Here is a 21560-nt window from a genome sequence, read left to right as displayed (position 1 = left end):
TAACTATTGCATCAATAAATGTGCGCGGAGAGGCAGCAAAGTGATGATAGTGAAGCTCTGGTGAGGGATGTTTGAATTCACAAGATACGTTTCGAAGTACTTGTCAGCAATAGTGTGTGTGTGTGTGGGGTTTTTTTTGTGTGCATGTGTGTGTGGGTGTGTGGGTGGGGGTGTCTTGTGGAAAGAGGCCAGAACAAGAAGCAGACTTTCACATTGGGAATTTCACCATCTTGTACTACACCCAAAAGAAGAAAAAAAAAGAAGAAAAAAGCCCCTAACCCCACGAGATTCACAGACACCTGCTTCCACTGACTGAGAAGGCAGCTGCCACTGTGTGTGTGTGTGTGTGTGTGTTGATTGGTGGTGGTTTATTAACAAAAACAATATAGGGCCAGATGGATATTGCAAGACATAATACAATGTAGTGGAGTGAGGTTGTCAAGTTGATCTGGGGACGCTACTCACCATTCAACATCAATTCATCCAGGGAAAAACTACCAGGAATGTGCAAGCGTTATCAGAACAGTCCAGTGTGGAAATCATTTGAGAAAAGGCAACGGGAGACTGCGATAATGTACGCCAATTCATCAAAACATTGGGCCACCACTCACCTACACTGACATTGAATTAGCATGTTTTTCTAGCCAGATTCACCTCAGGTCAGACTTTACCAAATGGGGAAACACACTAAAGAGGACATATACTTTATGTTGAAGCACATGTAAAACAGAAAAAGAAGTGTCATATGTAAAAAGTAAAGGGGAAAAAATATGTAGATGACTGAAATTAGAACAGTGCTATATCTGAAGATTTAATGACTCAGATATGGCTTCCTTAACGCACCAATCATCTTCATTAGTACCGTTTTTCTATTCGGGTACCTGTTAAATACTCATACCGTTGGAGCGTTTGCAAAATATTCAGCTCTAAAAGTCAAAGCAGAAGTTTCACTCTGGTTTTTTTTCTTTTCTTCTTTTTTTCTTTAATTCCGTCCTCCTTTCCCTTTTCAAATCAAACATGTCTGTCGCAAGCAGATTGGCTCATAAATTCAGTTTGCGTGTCACAATAGATTTATAGCCGGATGTTGCAGAAATGGCGGGCTCCTGAACATGCGCGTGCATACTCGCAAAAAAAAAAAAAGAAAAACACCACACGCATGCCTCGAATTCACATGCTGGCCAGCGCGCTCTGGGTCTGCATAGATTACTCTAGCCTGATTTCCTCATTCCCTGTTGCTGTTGTGGTCAGAGATATTCAGGCAAGAGCAGCCGCTCCCTGCTGGCAGCGGTCAGGTAGGAGGGCTGGGCTGGGCTGGCCGAGCCTGATAACTACCCTCCCCATCCATGGTACAGAGATGAGGAGAGAAGAAGATGAGTGATGAAGAGACAGGGAGAGGGAGAAAGTGAAAAACAAGAGGGTCGGGGAAGCTGAAACAGGGTTTTATTCAGGCTATAGTTTTGGATTCTGAGCTGATCCAAATCCAAAAGAGTAGCAACTAGAAAGATGAGTGTGACAATTTGGCAAATGCACGTGTTCACATTTTAATCAGAAAATTAGAAGACAAGATTGATAGCTCTCTCATGTCTACATGTTTAAGGCAGAGTTCGACCAGGGTGACAGAGAAAAGCTGGAGGAAAGAATGATCCTGCCTCTGTCCAAAGCTGAACAAAAATGAAAAACGGCCTGACACCACATCTGAGGCTCTGCAATAACACGCTGAACCTCTGTGTGCAATTTGGATGGAAATATAAAAAAAGAATCATTTGTGGTTTTAAAGGAATTTACATGCTGTACAAGGTTTCTCAATAATAACAAAAAAAAAACACACAGAGTCATCCCATTAACATAAAAAACACAATTTGACGTTTCTGTGCATGAGGTAAAACAATGAGAAGTAGGTCTGCATATTTTTCAGACTGGACAGACAGCGAGACTCGCTCTGCCCACCATGCTATGAGTCTTTATGCTAGGCTAAACTAAGCTAAGCTAATTTCCTCCTATCCCTAGCTTCTGTCTTAACACACAAAAACAGGAGACCGGTATCAATCTTTGGATCAAATTCAAGCATCACAAACAGAGATGCTAACTATAAAAATATTATTCTGTGGGCTAGCAAACACATTTTCGAACATTTTGTGTCTTCAAATGGAGCTTGTGAGCCTGTGGTTAGAACATGGCAAGTCACGTACATAAAACGTACAACGTTTTGCCACTGTTGCCGTGTAGGAGCCACCGAGCCAAGTAACTCCATGTCAGAAATGCACAATAAAAGGATGAGGACGTTGGGAATATCAGCATTTTCCTCAGACATATGAAATTACAAAGAAAACTATAAGAATAAGTTTTATTTTATTAACTCACTATTCATCTCTGCGGCTTCTGTAAACTTCTCAACGTGTGGACTCAGCAAACACAACCCCATTTGAAGGCAGTAATTATCTTTACACTTAAAAACAACTGATATTATTCTCTGCAGACATTTGAGTTTTCTAGATCAGGTGTTGCTAAGCAGTGACAGTTGGTGCCTTTAAATTGGGGTTGTATTTACTGTGTTCACAAGAGCAGTCTGTACAAGTTCCGTAGTCTTTAGAAATAACAGAAGTAAATTGGTTGTTTTTCACATTTTTTCTTTGTAATTTTATAGTATACTGTACTGTAAAAGTGCTACATGGTAATTGGTGTTAGCGCCTCAGTGGTTTCTAGACACTGACAGTTGCCTGGCAGAAGTGTTGTCTCAACTAGAGCCCAGTCCACATGTAAAATTGGCTTGTGGTCCATCACTTTGTAGCTGACTGTTGGTTGCTAATGGGCACTCCATGCTCTGGTTGTCCCTTTTACATTATTCCCAGCCCAATTTTTTTCACAGAAACAAACACACATTGGTTGTATCTATGTGTATCTGCTGTATTGTCACAATTCACTGACTTCTATTACAATGTTATTGCTACTCGTCTCTTTCTATTTGACGCTACCCCTTGAACGTCCAGGTATTTGGTGTACATGATTTACCATGTAGTGACAAGCTCTCGAGTTTCACTCTGAAGCAACACGGGAGCCAGCGTGTTGTACACAATACCTGAAACTGGAGTAGTAAAAATTTAATTCAGTCATCATTGATATTATTTTGACGAAAGTGCCTCTAGCTTGGGTTATTCTGTAACAGAGTTTGTGGTGCGTGTTTGGACAGACGAACATTTCCACTGAAGTCTGAATCAACCAAATAATCACGAGATGAAAAACCTGCTAGTAAACCGCCCCACATTATATACAAGGTAACACAAATACAATACAACGTGTATGTCTGTATAAGAGAATATACTATTTGTATACACACTGCCTGGTCAAAAAAAAAAAAAGAAAAAAACTCTCCACCAAAAAAAAGGTCACACACTCTAATAATTCACTGGACTGCCTTTAGCTTTGATTACAGCACGCATTCATTGTGGCATTGTTTCAATAAGCTTCTCCAATGTCACAAAATTTATTTCCATCCAGTGTTGTATTCATTTTTCACCAAGACCTTGTATTGATGATGGAGAGTCTGACCACTGAGCAAAGCCTTCTCCAGCACATCCCAAAGATTTTCAATGGGGTTAAGGTCTGGACCTGGTCATTCAGTATATTCAGGTAGTCAGCTGACCTCATTCTTTGGGCACATAATGTTGCTGAACCTAGACCTGAGCAACTGCAGCAACCCCAGATCATAGCACTGCCCCCACAGGCTTGTACAGTAGACACTAGGCATGATGGGTGCATCACTTCATCTGCCTCTCTTCTTACCCTGATGCCCCCATCACTCTGGAACAGGGTAAATCTAGACTCATCAGACCACATGACCTTCTTCCATTTCTCCAGAGTCCAATCTTTATGCTCCCTAGCAAATTGAAGCCTTTTTTTCCAGTTAGCCTCACTGATTAGTGGTTTTCTTAAGGCTACACAGCTGTTCAGTCCCAATCCCTTGAGTTTTCTTCACATTGTACGTGTGGAAATGCTCTTACTTTCACTATTAAACACAGCCCTGAGTTCTACTGCTGTTTTTCTTCCATTTGATTTCACCAAACGTTTAAGTGATCAGGATTTTTTTCCGACCACATTTCTTCCTCAAAGATGATGGTTCCACACTGTCCTTCCAGTTTTTAATAATGCATTGGACAGTTTTTAACCCAGTTTCAGTAGTTTCTTCAATCTCCTTAGATGTTTTCTCTGCTTGATGCATGCCAATGATTTGACCCTTCTCAAACAGACTAACATCTTTTCCATGACCACAGGATGTGTCTTTAGACATGGCTATTTAAGAAATAAGAAGCTACTCATTGCATCAGTTGGGGTTAAATAACTTGTTGTCCACTGAAAGATAATCACCCATGCAGTACTTATCCAATAAGAGGCTCGTACCTATTTGCTTAGTTAAATCCAGGTGGCGACTTTTTTTTGGCCAGGCAGTGTATATCCTATTTTTAATCAAGAAGGTGGCACATTCGGTAATCAGTTAGATATATTATCTATCTCTTGATTGGTTCACCCAAAATGTGAAAAATAGCAGGTGATAAATAAGGTATTAAGAACAGACCTGCCCTCAATGGGACCACTAGTAACCTCCATACTTTATCAGTGTCATAGATGACATATCGACACATGAAAGGGTCCAGTTATAACGGCTATTATTTGTAATGCCTTGTACAGAATTCTTTTAACGAACTATCTGCTTTCAAAGCTATATTTCAACGATAACACTGATGAGGTGTTCTGACGGATGTGTACGTTGTTTATCAGGGGACCATGCTGAATAGTTTTCAGTTGTCTGTTCGCAGATAGAGGTAAAGGTGCAGGACCCCGACCCGCAACGTCCAAGTCTGCCTGCCGGCATGTGAGGACCATAACACACGGACAACATACTTTACTGTACGAGCCGTGAGCACCTGCCGGCTCGCAATCACAAAACACACATGCATGCATGGTCTCGAACACGCAACCAGAACACACAGATTGAGCAGATAGACTGAGGGTGGAAAGATAGGAGGTCAAGACAGAAGAACACAGAGTAAAAGAAGAGAGAGAGAGAGGGAGAGAGAGAGAGATGGGGACTGCTGCAGAGGTGATTAGACGAGTCTGTAACAGTTACTGTCTCCCCAGATTTGGCTGCAATACGTTTGGCCGTTTGTTTGTTGTTTTTCTGCACCAAAAAATGTATAGACCAATGTGCCTGCTGCAGATAGCCCAAAACAATAACTGTAAATATTTCAGAAAGTGGGTCAGGACTGCCAAAGTGGGTGACAACAGTGTCAAAGTGTCAGAGAGCAACAACAACAACAAAAAAAACGTTATATGCAATTTGACCAAAGGTTGAATGAAAAAAAAAAAAAAAAAAGAGGAGATCTGCAGAGAGGAAATAGACATCTGGGTATGTTGTTTACGCACTGTACCTCACATGAGACGAAAATACGCTGCAACTTTAATTATTCTGACGATCAAAATATTGGACTAAAACATATAGTTAGCCTCATAGGATAATTGCCTAAGTCATATTTTAATGTTTTCAGAAGAAAAAACGCAATTTTTAGAAAGCACATTGGTATTTTTAATTGATATTGTAACAGTGGCCAGAAAATGACAGAATTATGCTATGAGGCAAATGATATGAGAATCTTGACAATAAATTTTATAAAGTCAGCATATAATTTTCTGACCAATAAGTCCAATAAAATGAAATTCTCAGCCAAATATCTGGTGTTTGTGCTCCAATAACTACTTAATGCATGAATCAATGAAAACAATTAAAACTGGTTAGTTGTTTCAGCTATTTTTATTTTATTTTAATTTTTTGTGGAAATAAATGTGAAATTCTGCAGGGAATCCAAAAGAAATAATGCTTTCCAAAAATATAAAAAACTAAAAAAAGAATAATTACATGCAAAATGCTGCCACAGCTCCAGGAATTTAGCCATTAAAAATGATTCCAGCTTCTCACGTTGGATTAACATGCACCAGATATTTCTACTGCGCACTGTTTCCAAGTTTTCTTATTTCTCTCCCATGTTCACACCTCTCTTAGTGATTTTATAACAATCCAATCCACATCTTTGAAACCGTGCGTTCTGGATGTAACATGCTGTCTCTCTATGAGCCACCACAAACACACACACATGCACAGAAATGGACACGGGTACAGTACGCAGACATCCCCCCAGCCCTCTGGCACTGACTGTGTGGTCAAGTTTGTCAGTCAGGTTTCTGACTTCCTAGCAACACCCCTAGAAAAGACAACGCAGACACACACACACATGCACAGTGCAGACACTTCCTCTTACACCTCATTTTGTCTACTTTCACACCAGCTCTGTTGAGGTTTTCTCCCAAAAAACAGAGGAACAAGAAGAGCGAAGAGGATTAAATATTTTATTCCAATAAGCAGCAAAAACTTGAAAATAGTTTTCCGATTCCTTGACTATGCTAAAATATGTTTGAATCCTTTTGATTTCAATGTGGGTGTGTGTGTGTGTGTGTGTGTGTGTGGCCCTGTACGTGTGTGTGCTTGTGTCCGGGTTTAGGGAGGTGGGGTCACGAGCCTAACTTTTTTTTTGTCTTGAGAACTTCTGCCTGCATACAGTCGCAAGTACGGGCACACATGCAAACACACACACCCACACACACATTTATGTGGCGCAAAAATGACATGTTTTCGCGCTCAGGCTTGGTCCAGCTTCCCTATTCACCTGGGTAAATAGAGCAGAAGGAAGGGCCTTTCAATGGAGCCCACCACACACACACACGCTGAGCACAGTCATCCACACACACCCCACCCCTCCAGCCATCACTTCCCAACATTGCAACTGCACACAAACACACATTTTAATTCTTCCTCAATCTACCCTCCAAAAACATACACACTTATTAGTCTCCTTAAATGCCCTCTCTCCTCTCCACTCCTCTCCTCTCCTCTCCTCTCCTCTTCTCCTGTCCACTCCATTGTTGCCTCTAAGTGACCCTGACAAGCCGATTCACATGGCATGATCATGCCTGACCGCCCCGAATTAGGGCACTTGTCAAGGGGCGCCCCAGCCGTCGACAAATCGGCCCTGCCTCCACCCGCTCCCCTTCCAAAACACACTCCCTTCAGAAACACCCCCTACTGCCCTTGAACTCGTTTGGAGAGTGGGTGTGGTTGGAGGGTAATGGGGTGAAAGTTGTGTGTGGGTGTGTGTGTGTGCGCATGCGTGTGTGTGTGTGTGTGTGTGTGTGTGTCAAGCAGTAATTGCACCAATAAGATAACAATACTCAGACCTCAGTCTTGCTTGTGGTCGGCAGTCCAAAACACAGCCCGGGCTGAAAAGGCAAACACACACACACACACACACACTTTGGCTTTGTACGCATGACACCTGTTATGAAATAAACTGGTGAACAGAGCGATGACTGTCACGTTCTGACATCATCATCATCGGTTCATCGGAGTTAGACAGCTGAAGCAGGCAAATGTCCTGCTGTACGGCAGGGTGTATTTATTTATTTTTTTCTTCTCTGTTTGTGAGTAAGTGTGTGATACAACTGTTGGAGAGGACATATGGGAGGAAAGCGCATGAAACAAACAAAAAAGAACAACAGTGCAGCTGGCAGCGAATACATCACGCAGCTTTACAGGACAGTAATGCAGTGTTCTGTGAAATGGTCATCATCAACATCAATCTGTTACGGACACAGAAACAAAACTCTTGTTCAGAAGCACAAAACACATATTAAGCCATGAACCCATGAGATAACTCCACCCATGACAACACAACTGGGAGTCCTGAAAGAAACATGGCACTGCTGGTACCTGATGAGTCAAGGGCTGCGGTTAAACTCCATGACAGCTGAGCACAGTCATCCACGGAGGAAGGCCATAAAACTGTGGAAAAACTAGCAGGAAAGCTTTGAGTTAGTTACAAAATTAATAAAAGTCATACGTAAAATATAAGAAAGATTTTACAGAGGTGTTATGGACACGCCAAACCGACATCAAGGAACTACCAACAACAAAGTCTGACTGTGGAGTCTCATGCCCACCACAATGTGGAAGTAATTCCTTTCTCTGAGAGGCTAGGAAGCTAGAGGGGCTACAAACCATCGTATCGATCTGGCCTCTCCTGAACCAGATCCTGATCAGCTGGTCTACAGTCTAGATTCAGATATATAGTAAATTATATTTGTGTATTTGAATGTTCAGGTTAGACAAATATGTGTGCACTGAACCGTCAATCGGAAACGTCTCTCTCACTGACTCATTCTTTTACTGACTTCATCAGCTGAAAACCCGCCGTCAGGGGACCTGACCAGTACCAATGATGTCTGACGCACTGGACAAACTGGAGACATTCACCGACGGCTTCCTGTGTGACTCCTCTGATTTTTAGTAATCGGCCTCATAAAACACAGCGCGTAAGTAAATCATTGGTCAAGTTCTGACTTGCAATTATTACCTTGTTTTCTAACGACGTACCACATTTTAACATTTAAAAACATTTAGTTGCAACTTCCAGACCTCTGATCCATGAGCTAAGTTTCCAAAGCATTCACTTTTCCGAATGCTTGAAGTTAGAGCAGAAAGGATGAAGAGTGCAACCAAAATAATAGAATAGCCTCTCTTTGAAAATGACCCTACTACCGTACTGTGGTCTCCACTACCTTCTGGTCTACTGTAGAAACATGTGGGACAACGTGGCAGGCTATGTGAAAGAGGAACCTCCCAGTGCAGACATAAAGGACTCCTCATTCTTAGCCAATACACAAAGAGCTTAATAATTCTGTATTTCATTTTCAGTTTCTGCCAGTAGATTAACCATAATTCCTACTTTTAAGAAACAGTAGTTGTTTGACCAGACGGTCACAGAGGTCAGCGCAGTCTGGCTGAGTGGCTGATGAAGTTTGTGCTCAGTAGGTTTTGCATGACGTCCACAAATTGATAAGACGCAAGCTAGGTTTTTATTCTGATGTGTTTTCTTCAGTTTGATTTCATGAGCCACGCCAAGTCAGGTGTGACAAGAAAAGGTTGATTCCACTAAAGCTGTATCATATATAAGCTATATCACGTAACAAAACACAAACATGCAGAAAACCTTAAGAAGATGTATCTATGTGCACCGGGTCTGTATGTTAGGTAGTATAGAGCTTACGTACATACAAAGACGAACACGATGAGAATGGGAATGAATCACTTTTCAGTTCCTGACATGGCTGCTGATGTAATATATGGTGTTCCTTTTATTTCTTCTATGGAAGAAGACAGGGAACATGCTGACAATGTGTCACTATGCACTCTCAGACTGTACAAATAGTACACTGTGATGATTCTCTCCTTTGAAATCCAGTGTTAGAGAAAAGTTCTAAAAGGCCTGTGGGCTCAACAGTCGCTGTGACAGACAGGACAAATGCAAACAAAAGAAGAAAAGGAGGGAAGAGTTATCACAGGGGCAGGTAGATCTTGAAGAAGATGGCAAAAGAAGAAGTTAACTGTCATAAAACTGAATGTCCAAATACCACTGTGATATGTGTACACCCTGTTCCATATTAAAATAGGTTTCCTATCTATGTTGAGGATGATTCATCAACAGAATAAAACCAAAATTACAACATCTCAAGCATTGTTCCCTGTGCATGTAATCCATACGTCTCCAGTGACCGCAGGAAAATTATATTATCAATGGCGGGAAATCCTGAGCAAACAATTTACTTTGTGTGTATGGGTGTGTGTATGTGTGTGTGTGTGTGTGTGATAGCGATGCAGACGGCAGGTTTTGAGACACCTGTCCCCCTAAAGATAAGAGCAGCAGATACCAGAGGGCTGGAGAGGTGTGTTTCAGGGGTCTTATCTGAGCTGATGTATCATGAAAGTCGAGCGGCGTGGCAACAAAGTGATGATACACACGTATGTACACAAGCTACAAAAATGATTATGCAACATGGGACAGAGACTATCTCTCTATAGATCTGCTATATCTGAAGTCGATACAACATATTTTAGTCCCCGGTACATAAAGTGAAAGATACATTAATTGTGAGGAGCAGAACACTGTAATGAAAATCTTGCATCACAGTTTCACTGTCACTACTCAAAAGAGACACCAACTTAAAAAAGAAAGAAAAATGAGTGCATCGTCAGCATAAAGATTGATGAACCAGCAGTCAAGCTGATTGTCATGTGCTCTCCAGTGGAAAACAGATGTGCAAAACATTCTCTATGTTTACATAGACTCTAGTGTTCAGCTAGCAGTCAGAATAATGGTCCAGTCAGACCAAAAACCTCCTCAATCCAAACAGGCTGGCCAGGTTGAACAGGATTTTCAATCAGGTTGAAAGGGGTGGCATAAACCCTTGATAATCCATGCCATAGGAAAATATATGTGTGTAATAAACATGTAAACACTTGATTTTATAGCCTCTCTCTGGGTTGGATGAATACATTAGTTTCTGCCCATATTTGCCCAATGTGGGGGGAACATCATGCAATGTGACAAGTTTCGAGGAGGGACAGAAACATGGATGTAACAAAACAACGAGTAACCCTAACCCTAACCCTAACTTTACCCAAAAAAGTTACATTCTGATTGTTATTATGGTGTAGTTTTTATTTAGTTAGGATTACGATCCTAACCTAGATGGCTTTCAAGGTAACACAACCACAGGACACATACGTTACACCACTATACCCATCACTGACCTCATCATCACACACACACACACACACAAAAAAACACAACAACGTTTAATATTCAAATCAGTTTATTCACAATACAACATCTAGAATGAAACTGGGGATATTAGACGCACCTTGAAAATTGGCTCACACAGACACACAGACAAAACCACAGGCTTCACAGTGTAGTTATCTGGATGCAACACTGGGTTAGTGTGACCAAGCAGAGGCGCTTTAGCTCATCAGCAGACCGGGGTGGGGTGGAGGGTGGAGGGTTGAGGTGTGTGTGTGTGTGCGCGTATATATGTATGTGTGAGGGTGTGTGTTGAGGTGGGGGTGGGGGTCGGGGGGGCAGGATTTAGGGTGGTGGGAGCACAGCCGTGCAGAGAGATAAGAAGTTGTGGGATTGTCGAGTAGAGAAAAGGGAGAAAAAAAAGCAGAGAAAACAGATGGATATATAGACTGTGTGTGTGTGAGAGAGAGAGAGAGAGAGAAAGTGTGGTGTGTGTGCTACAGCTTCAGTGCACTGGTGCCAATAGTAGAAGCACTTCAAAATAATCACCAACGTATTTTTCCTCATTATTGATATTTATTGCTGGATGCAGTCACATGATTCACACAGAGCTTTAATAACTATCAAGATGTTGCTTTTGTCAACAGGAAGCTATGTTTATAGTCAACATGGAACTCAGAAATGACTTTTTGTTGCATAAACAGAAAGACATCATTTTGCATTGCCCTTGTTCGGCAGCGAGAACAAACAGTAACTTCTCATATTTTGGATGGATTTATTTATCATATTGTTTTTTAGTTTTACAAAAAAACCTGTCTGCTTTAATTGATTTTTTAAAGCCTCTTTTAATGAGTTTCAATGTACATCTGTCATAATCAGCCCTTATCCACTCACCACGTACCATCTGCTGGGTGCAGCTCTCTACCTTACTTTTTTATCAAAGCAGCCGTTAGCAGGGGATTCCCGATTCCACCCACAGTCTTATTCCTGCAATGTGAGGATGTGAAGTCCGGTAAAAGCAGGGAAAAAGTTTGAAGTTAGCGGGCCGCTTGTCGGATGTTATTCCTCAAAAGAAGAGACAGCGTTAGAGAGCGGGGCCAGAGCCCGAACGCCGCTCCTCATGGCACTGATATCCAAATAAGCGGTGAGTATCAGTGTCCAGGCGGCGCATGCGTGTTTCCCACCGTTGCAGCAAAATGCGTGGACACACATTAGCGCGCGGAGACGAACACACCAGCCCTGTGGCCTCTGCACATCCTGCATGCGCATACTCTCACGAATAAGTCTGGCACCTGTCTTTCATGTACATGCATACAGTGATGCCGTAAAACGCAAAGGTGAGAAACAGCACAGCAAAAGCTAACAAGATTCACACAGCTTCACACACGTTCTCTCCGAGCGGCCACTCACATATTCTCACCAAACACACCCGCAGCGTTGCTCAGCTGAGGTAAGCAAATTTTTCCCTGTGTTGCTGAAACCAGCTCTCTGCCTAGAATCACACTATCTATCTTTCACAGAAAACCACGCAATACCCTTCCCCCCTCCTCGAAGTTTAGCTTTATTTTAGCCCTGATGGACATTGCTAGCGCAGTGGACACTGGTGCAGTGTAGGGAAGCGAGATGAGAGAGCACAAGAGGAAAAGAGAAGCAGGGGTTATGCAAAAACAATCACACGACACATCTTTGTCACACTGAGAGCGTCACTATCTAGTAGAGAAAGGCGATGCTGTTCTTCTATGAAAACACACTTCAATTAAGAAGGCTTAATGTAAGAAGAAGAAATAATGCAAACTTGTCTCTGCACATCTTCTTGTGTCTGTGTGTGTGTGTGTGCGGCCTGGTGGCAGGGTAAGGGAGGGAGGGGGCACACATGCCAGCAGTGAAGGTACATTCGTTTTAAATCATATTCTGAGAATTTGCGGGGCCCACATCACATGCACGTACCCAATGAATTAGTCACACTCACACACGCATAAACACACACACCCTGTCATAAACAAAGGGTCCTGTGGGAGGAAGTGTGAGGGAGGGAAAGTACCTCATCAAGACAACAACAACAGCAGAGGTGCAGGGAGTGACAGCTGCTTACTGAGACAGACATGAGGGATCACCTCTGTGCCATAACAACAAACACAACCCTGCGCAGTTTGGCTGCCAGGGCTCTTGACTGACAGGTGGACTCCGAACATAGCAGGCTGATGGACGTACCTGACAATGCTGTGGTCAATGCTCTATACCTGGGTTGGAGCATCATTTGTACAGTGCATCTTACTGGTGACTCCAACTCCTAAATCTTGCAATTGTTTTTGAAATCTCATTCTCCTATATTGTAACTTTAAATCGGGGTTTGGGGTGAAACGTATCACAGTAACATTGGTTGTGTATTGTAACCCCAGGTTCTATGAATTTGTACGGTTTGTTACTGGGTTTGTTACCCAGTACAAATTCATAGAATCTGGGGTATATACATACCTTGAGTATGTGCAAAAGGAAAAATCCAATAGCAACATTTCCTAAAGGGTGCATATTATATATTTTAGTAATAGTACTCAATCTGAGTACAAACTCCAACGTCATCTCTGAGATTGTTTATATCTTGTGATCATTCAGCTTTGCATCTCTCTTTCACATCTGTGACATCATATCCTATTGAGGTGTGTCTTTTCTTGTTGACTGATGTCTAATGTTACTGTATTTCCTATCAGCTGTATCTAAAGCTGTGTTTTTCATTTATTTGGGCTTTTTGGTGTCTTTAGGCTACACCCTTGCACTTTATTGTAGAAGGGGAAAACAGAATTGTAGGCAGACGATTTCCTGTTGCACTTCACTCTTCTCTGTGACACACAACACAGATGATTTTGCAGCATTCGGTGTTGGTAACATGAATGTATGTTTATTTTGTCAGTATTAAGTCTTAACACTGTTAACAGGAACTATTGGTACGTAACATTTTGGGTTCCAGTTATGACTCAGTATCTAGACTGAAGTCCTCCTGCTGACCAGATGTTGGCTGCGGACTAACAGTGCATGACAAGACTTTGCAGTGTGTCTTGTCAACTGAAAACACTTTTAAGGACACCCCTTGGTCTCACATATAAACTGCATTTTAAATGTCGCCAGCTTAACCTGTACACTATATAGGAATGCTGCTATGTTCTATATTCTCCTTGGTTTTCTCTTCTACAGGATATTCTTTTCAGCCTTACTCGTATAAAACGACTCTTCAGACACCAGATGTCTTTACAACTAAATTCTGAACAGCTGGAACATTTTCTGCACTCTCACATATTCTTTCCTCACGTTTCATTCAACAGATTCATCATTCAGTACTTTTGTGAGTTCACATTGTTGCTTTGACCTCTATCACTTTAATTTCTCAGTAAAGAGGCCTCATTCCTTTGTATGCACTGTTTGATAGGGGCAAAAAACACAGCCCAACTCCACCCATCTAAAGCACAAACCACACACACACACACATACGCACATGGTATCTCACCACAGTAGGTACCACTCTTGACCACAATTCACTCCAATCAAACCTAAGCCTGACACAAACCATGGCCACACCTAGAGGCCCTAAGCTGGTACAGCCCCCGCTCTTATGTAAGACAAAGGCCATGCTAATTCAGAAGTAGCATTCATTTCATTTCATTTCACACTGTGGGTTTCTAGTTATAGTGGGAATCCCTTGCTTGCTGTTTGACGGTATGAACAAACTCAGTCTTACGTATTTGTTTACTCATTCATCAATGTATATTGATGAGTGAAAGTTGTGAGTTACCTCAGGGGAACTTCTGGCTGCAGAGTCCCTCCCATTAACTCACGCATATGCAAACAAGAGCACACCTGCCTGCATGGGAAATCACCTCAATGGGCATGGCCTGAGGTAAGTCACTTATTCATTATAAAACTCAAAATGGCAGCAATAAATATTGAGAGGAAACCCCCCTCTGTGACATGTAACAATGGTGTGGCGTACAGGTATTCGGCCTAAGTGGTCTTAAGTGTTATTGTCTGGCACGTTAGGCAGATAAGCTGTAAAGTACAGGTGCACAACCTTCTGGACAGATAATTGCAGGGAGGGGAGGAGTTTTTTCATATGCAAACACACTCACACACACGCATGTGCAGGTGCATCCAGGTAGATAACAGCGTGTCAAGCTATTTTATCGTTCAGAGTGACGTCATAGTTTCAGAATTGCAGCATGGAGACAACTACTCACAACACTCACACTGTGTCAGGCTTAGAGGAATAGTTTAGTGTCTTTGAAGTGTTTTATAAGGGACGTATTCATAGTCAGTGTATACAGTAGATGATGGCCACCAGTTTGGAGAATCATTAGTTACCAGCAATAAAGCCAAGCAATAAACGATTATAGACAGGGTCAGCTGCAACACATATTTTAACCACCTAAAACAAGGCCCACCTAAATATTGTATATTTAGAATATTACTGATGCTTTACCTTGTTCAGATGATGATTGTCTATGGAGTCTGATGGCTTTAAAGAGAGCATGCATAGATCAAAAGTAAACAACTGGTAATGTTCGACATACTCCGATCAGCCACAACATTAAAACCACTGACACAAGAAGTAAATAACATTGACCATCTGGTGACAATGCAATGTTCTGCTGGGAAACTTTTGGACCTGGCGTTTGTGTGGATGTTACTTGGACATGTAAAACCCACCTAGACCAGACCAGGCACCCCCACCACATAGCAATGACACTCCTTGATAGCAGCAACCATCCCCAGCAGGATGCAGCCTGACACAGACACACACACACAAAAACGCTTTAGCAACAACTAAAGAAACATGCAAAACAGTACAAGGTGTTGACCTGGCCTCCAAATTCACTAGATCCCAAACTAATCAAGTATCTGTGGGATGATCCACAGAGGCCCCTCCCCTCAACCCATAGGACCCAAAGGCCCCCACGAACAACATTCTGTTGCCAGACACCACAGGACACCCTCAGAAGGCCTATGTCCATTCTGCGATGAGTCACAACTGTATTGGAGGCACAAGGGAGACATACACAGTATTAGGTCATAATTTTGTGCCTGATCGGTGTATAGTGTACACTTAAACTGATCTAGTATTTTTTTAGGTGAGCCTTGTTTTAGTTGTCTAAAATCCATTTTTCTGCTGAACTTGTTCACAGCAGTTTCTTGTTGGCCTCTGCACTGTTTGCTTCTTCAAACTGAGTGTGTGCCAACCACCATCTATTGTAGGTAATATACTATTAGTACATCATACAGCCCCACTTCTAATAAACTGAAGCGTCCCTTTAATGTTTTGCAAATTTCTCACAACACATGAGTCTGAGCAGACTCAGTTATACTGAATACTTGCGTAAACCAGACATAACGTGATCATTGGTGCAAATCTGACCACAGGACTGATCCAGCCATTGTGCAAACAGCATCTATAGTTAGCTTGCAACATTTGTGAAGACAATATGTGACTGGAGTGAATCCACTGACAGCTTAGCAGGCATAGCACCACTGATGAACTGCAGCAGAGTTTAGCTGCTGAGCACAATGAATTGCGCCATTACCAAAATGAGTTTTGCATTCTGCCTGAACACAGCATTTTGAGTTCACATTGCATTTTACTGCTATTTAGAGGATTCATTTAAACTCTGTTTAGTACCAGTGCAAAGGCACAATAACTTAAAACCATCTTTAAACATGTATGAAAATGTTTAAAACAAGCGGACAATGTTTCAACCAGGCTGCTCTAAGAGATTGCATACATATGTCTCAAAGTTGGATGTCCCCTTTAAGGGGGGTGCAGAAAACAGACTGTTCCTGAATCAGCCAGAGGCAGACGTTTTCTGGGAGGCCATGGCGAGGATTGCAAAACAGGAAACACAGGGCCTTGATAACACTTACACACATACACAAGGGCAATTGCACATACAGAAAATGTGTGGCAAGTTGCGTAGGGCATTCGCAGATGGGTTTTACTGAAAAAGAGAATGTGTGTGTGTGTGTGTCACAGCCACAGGGCCCCATCTGATGCCCTTTTCTACATACCTCAGTAAGTACAGGATGTGTGTGTATGTGTGTGCAAGTTGTGAAGTTGAAGATGCATTGAGAGCTTACGGTATGTGCCAAGATGATCACAAGATATGATTAATGGCACTGAGGCTAGTTGGCTGTCACTGGCTTTGCAAGACTAACTGGTACCAAAGGAGGGAAGCCTAGGTTAAAAAAAAAACAAAAAAACATCAGGTCAGGTCAAAACATTATAAACAAAAGAAAGACATGAAAGGTACTCATTAAGATGGATGAGTACCATTTTCTCTTAATCTTCTTTCGTATCTATGACCCATTCAGCATGCTGTCTCTTCTGTGAATCCTGGACAAGACTGAACATGTACATTGGCCTGTGATGACTTAAACACAATACACACATGTCGAACCGGTCAGACAGCACTTAGTGTAGTGTAACACTTCATCAGAAACACGATAGGGTTGTGTCACGAGGAAGTTATTGTTGCACTTGGGGCATTAAGGTCCTACGTCCAAGAATGGTATAGTTACGTGGCCACCACATTTGAATGTGTTTTACCTTAAGTTCTCTAAGATTTCCTCAGACTATGAAAACACCTGCACCTTTCCCATGCCTGATGATCTGCTTCTTGTTGCTTTGTTTCTCACGGACTTCAGGCTTACAGGCATAAAACTAATCTGGGGAATGGTACAGTTGTCTCATGGCTCCAAAGAGATTGTTCTCTTCCTTTTCTACCATGCCATTTTTCATCTTTTTTTTTGAGTGGAAAGCACAATTGATACTCTGGCCTATACTCAAGTAGCACTGACCCTACGTTCTGGAGGGCCCCAAGCAAAGAGGAATGTGTCCTATAACACCTCAGTCTAGACTGGCAAAAGGTGTCATAGGTTAGACAGAGGATGCCCCTAGTCTGGGTTGTGGAGTACAGTAGATGCACTGTAAAGGCTGTTACATACTCCATGAGAAGCGAGAAATTTGTTCACACTCCTAGGACTGTGAGAACAAAAAAAAAGTTTATTTTGGCCAAGTAATTTATACTTCACGAGAAACGCAAGTGCTGAACTCCGGGGAAGTCCTCACAGGGCCCTCAAACTGCAGTATACGCCACACGCACTAAGCATTGTGAAAGATGTGGGAGACAGACGATGAGAGGCACTTTTCTTATTATTTTCGGGCGGCAGCCAGTCGTTTTGAGAACCGCCACTCATTCAGCATGCTCCCACACACAGTATGAGGATCTCTACCCAGGAGAGATTGGCGGTCACACTGCGAACATTAGCATCTAGCAGTTCACAGAGTGAACCATGCCCACTCCCAATTTCCAACCAATCACAGAATAGTAACTAGACACCATACGAGAAAAAAGTTCTGCCCAGTTTATGTGTCGAGAACAAGCTGCAAGAACTCCCAAATGAGGGCTGCAAGAACTAACTGCTCACTTCTCCTGGAGTATGTAACAGCCTTAAGGCCTTCATAGGTTTAAGGGGGTTTATGGTTTACATCGCAAAATATACCAAAAGGTAGCCATCACAGGGCCCCCTCAGACATTTTGTTCATAGTGCCCCAACAAATTGCTTGGTTTGCCTGTCCTGAGTAGTTTTGAGCCCAAAGTTCAGATAAGTGTCATCAAACATACTGAGCTCAAATATAGTCAAGTAAGGTATGAAGTAGCAAGTGATGCACTAACCTACACATATGCTTGATGAAATTTAAGCCTCTACTTATATGCCAAGTGTATTGCATTTTGCTACATCCTACTTCTATCAACATGCCAACTTTGCCCACCTCGATCATGCATTACACTTTTTTTGTGACAAATAAATAATTTCCCATTTTTAGCCTTTCCACTCTTCACACTCTAAAGAAAATGTGCATACAAACTGGCAATATATCAACCTAAGTCCTTCACACTGGTCGTTTAAAGTGCATAAAATCTATTTCCTTGTTGCAGTGTTAATATTTGAAAAAGTTCATCTTACATTAACATCGCCATAATCTTCCTGTAATGCTTTTTTTTTTTTTGGTCATTCAGATCTGGTTGCCTCTTATATAAACATTTTTTTATGACTGGCACTAGCGCTGCTAATGTATGAGGGAGGTTTTACTGCTGGCAAACAGGTGAGTTTTCCTGTTATAAACAGGTTGATTTAAGAGGTAGAATAGGTGTACAACATTGCCTTGACTGTTAAAACACTGTTTTAGAAAACCCACAACATAGAATTCAAGAGAAAATAAACTAAAGGCCTGTTTGAAGTCATGAACAGGTAAAGGAATTGGTCCATTCCTTGGAATTTAGAAAATGTCTCGGACATACAGTAAGCTTGCTGAAAGTTTCGTATAATGACTCACGTGCAAAATTGCTTCAGCTGTGATGGTTTTCATGCACATATTGTTACATGCAAGAAACTCTTTTTCTAACTATTCTTTCAGAGAGACTTAAATAAGATGTTACTGTCAAAGAAGGTTCTACCTAATTAGTGTGACAGTGTTATTTTTGGATGCCAAGCAGTCATACTGAGCACAGACTGCTGATTCATATCTAAATAAAGTTATTAAAAGCACTTATTCGCACTGGATTGGTTTCTTTGCTGATGAACATAACATTTTTTTTTTAACAATTCAAAAAGTCCCTCTGTTCAGGAGCTGGACCCTCAGACAATACTGATGTGGCCCCTGCTGCAAAAGAGAAACACAATACAAAGGTATGGTTTGCCCTTTCCATTATAGGGAACCAGCTGTATGTACTGCGGTAGGGATGGATTTGTGTGTGTGTTTGTGTGTGTGTGTGTGTGTGTGTGTGTGTGTGTGTGTGTGTGTGTGTGCGTGTGTGGGGAGGAGGAGGGGGGCTTCTCTGGAACAGGATGTAGCTGTGCAAACGCCTAAAAGCTTCTTTTGCTTGTGTTTGCACAAGAGATGAAGGAGCGAGAGAAAAAAAAAAAAGATCCTTTACTGTAAGCCTCAGGTCCACAGTGTGGACAGGGACTTTACCACAATCTGTCACCCTGTTATTGTGAGGGCAGAGAGGGTATAAGCAGATAAAAATCTCAGTTTAGGATTACTTTATCATCATGTAAAGCTTCAGGCACACATACACACAAAAAAGAACAATATTTTACAAAAAATACAGCTGAATAGATAACTTGCCAAGAGACGCACTCGAATGCAAAACTATGCAAATAAGATGCAAACACTGAGTCAGAGGTATTGTGGAAAATTACTTTTTGGCCAAGAGATATACTGCCTGGCCAAAAAAAAAAGGTCACACAGCACGCATTCGCTGTGGCATTGTTTTGATAAGCTTCTATAATGTCACAAGATTTATTTCCTTCCAGTGTTGCATTCATTTTTCACCAAGATCTTGTATTGATGATGGGAGAGTCTGACCACTGCACAAAGCCTTCTCCAGCACATCCCAAAGATTCTCATTGGGGTTAAGGCAGGGGGTGGGCAATTATTTTTCTGAAGGGGCCACATGAGAAACCGTAAATATCTTGGAGGGCCATGCCAATAGGCTGAACTCAATTCTGTGCCCGCAGCATTGGTATGTTTTATGTGCTGGTGTTTTTAGCAAAGGGATGATCAAGAAAGCAATTAGTCATACTTAAAGCTTGAAATGCTTTACAATGAACACATTCTCTTATAAAGTGCAGTTAATTAAATCTTAAATGAAATCTGTATCAATGAACTTTTAAAATATAAACAAAATTTATTTATTAACTGTTAATCTATTAGTATGATTTGTGTTTTTAAATGGTCATATATAATATTTATATTGGCTAATACTACTGTATATTAAATAATTGATCATTCATAAACCACACATGTCAAACTCAAGGCCCATAACTGTATCAGGCAAGATGATATTTTATATCTATCAGAACTGACCCGCAGGTGTACGTCAATTAGCTCCTCCTCCCAGCTTTATTGACAAACTTGTCAAGGTCTCATTGTTGCCTTGGCAACCGCTCAGCGTATCGGTACACCAGCGCGGCGCTCTGAAGTTCATACGGTTGACCAATAAAACTAAAATATGTTAACGGAGATTCTGACACCAAGACGTAGTAACGATGTACCAGTTAGCAGAGTCACTACGTCTTTGTAACCAGTTAGCAGACCAGTTAGCAGACAACAGGCTAAATCTGTTAGCCTACTGTTCCACGGTAGCACACACGGCTAACAGAAAACTTACTATAAATGACAACACCACTGCAGCTAAACACCAGTCTGTTAGCATACATGCTAACATACAGACACACTGAAAGTGACCGTTTGCCAAATAACAGCAGCATGTTTAACACGGCATTAGCATTAGCATGCTAACTTAGGACACCAAGCAAAAAAAAAAAAAAAAAAGTTCTGTCCGGATGATCTGTCGAGAACAAATGACAAGCTTTACGCGGGCCGGTCAGAGTCAGCCAAATGGGGCCGTATACGGCCCGCGGGCCGTGTCATGCCCAAGTCTGGGTTAAGGTGTGGACTCTGTGGTGGCCAATCCATGTGTGAAAATGATGTCTCATGCTCCTTGAACCACTCTTTCACAATCTGATCCCCATGAATCCTGGCATTGTCATCTTGGAATATGCCCGTGCTTTCCATCAATGGAAAAAATCCATTGATGGAATAACCAGGTCATTCAGTATATTCAGGTAGTCAGCTGATCTCATTCTTTGGACACATAATGTTGCTGAACCTAGACCTGAGCAACTGCAGCAACCCCATATCATAGCACTGCCCCCACAGGCTTGTACAGTAGACACTGGGCATGATGGGTGCATCACTTCATCTGCCTCTCTTCTTACCCTGATGCCCCCATCACTCTGGAACAGGGTAAATCTGGACTCATCAGACCA

This window comes from Chelon labrosus, assembly GCF_963514085.1.
Source record: "Chelon labrosus genome assembly, chromosome: 14".
NCBI lineage: Eukaryota > Metazoa > Chordata > Actinopteri > Mugiliformes > Mugilidae > Chelon > Chelon labrosus.
This window is presented reverse-complemented; position numbering follows the sequence as displayed.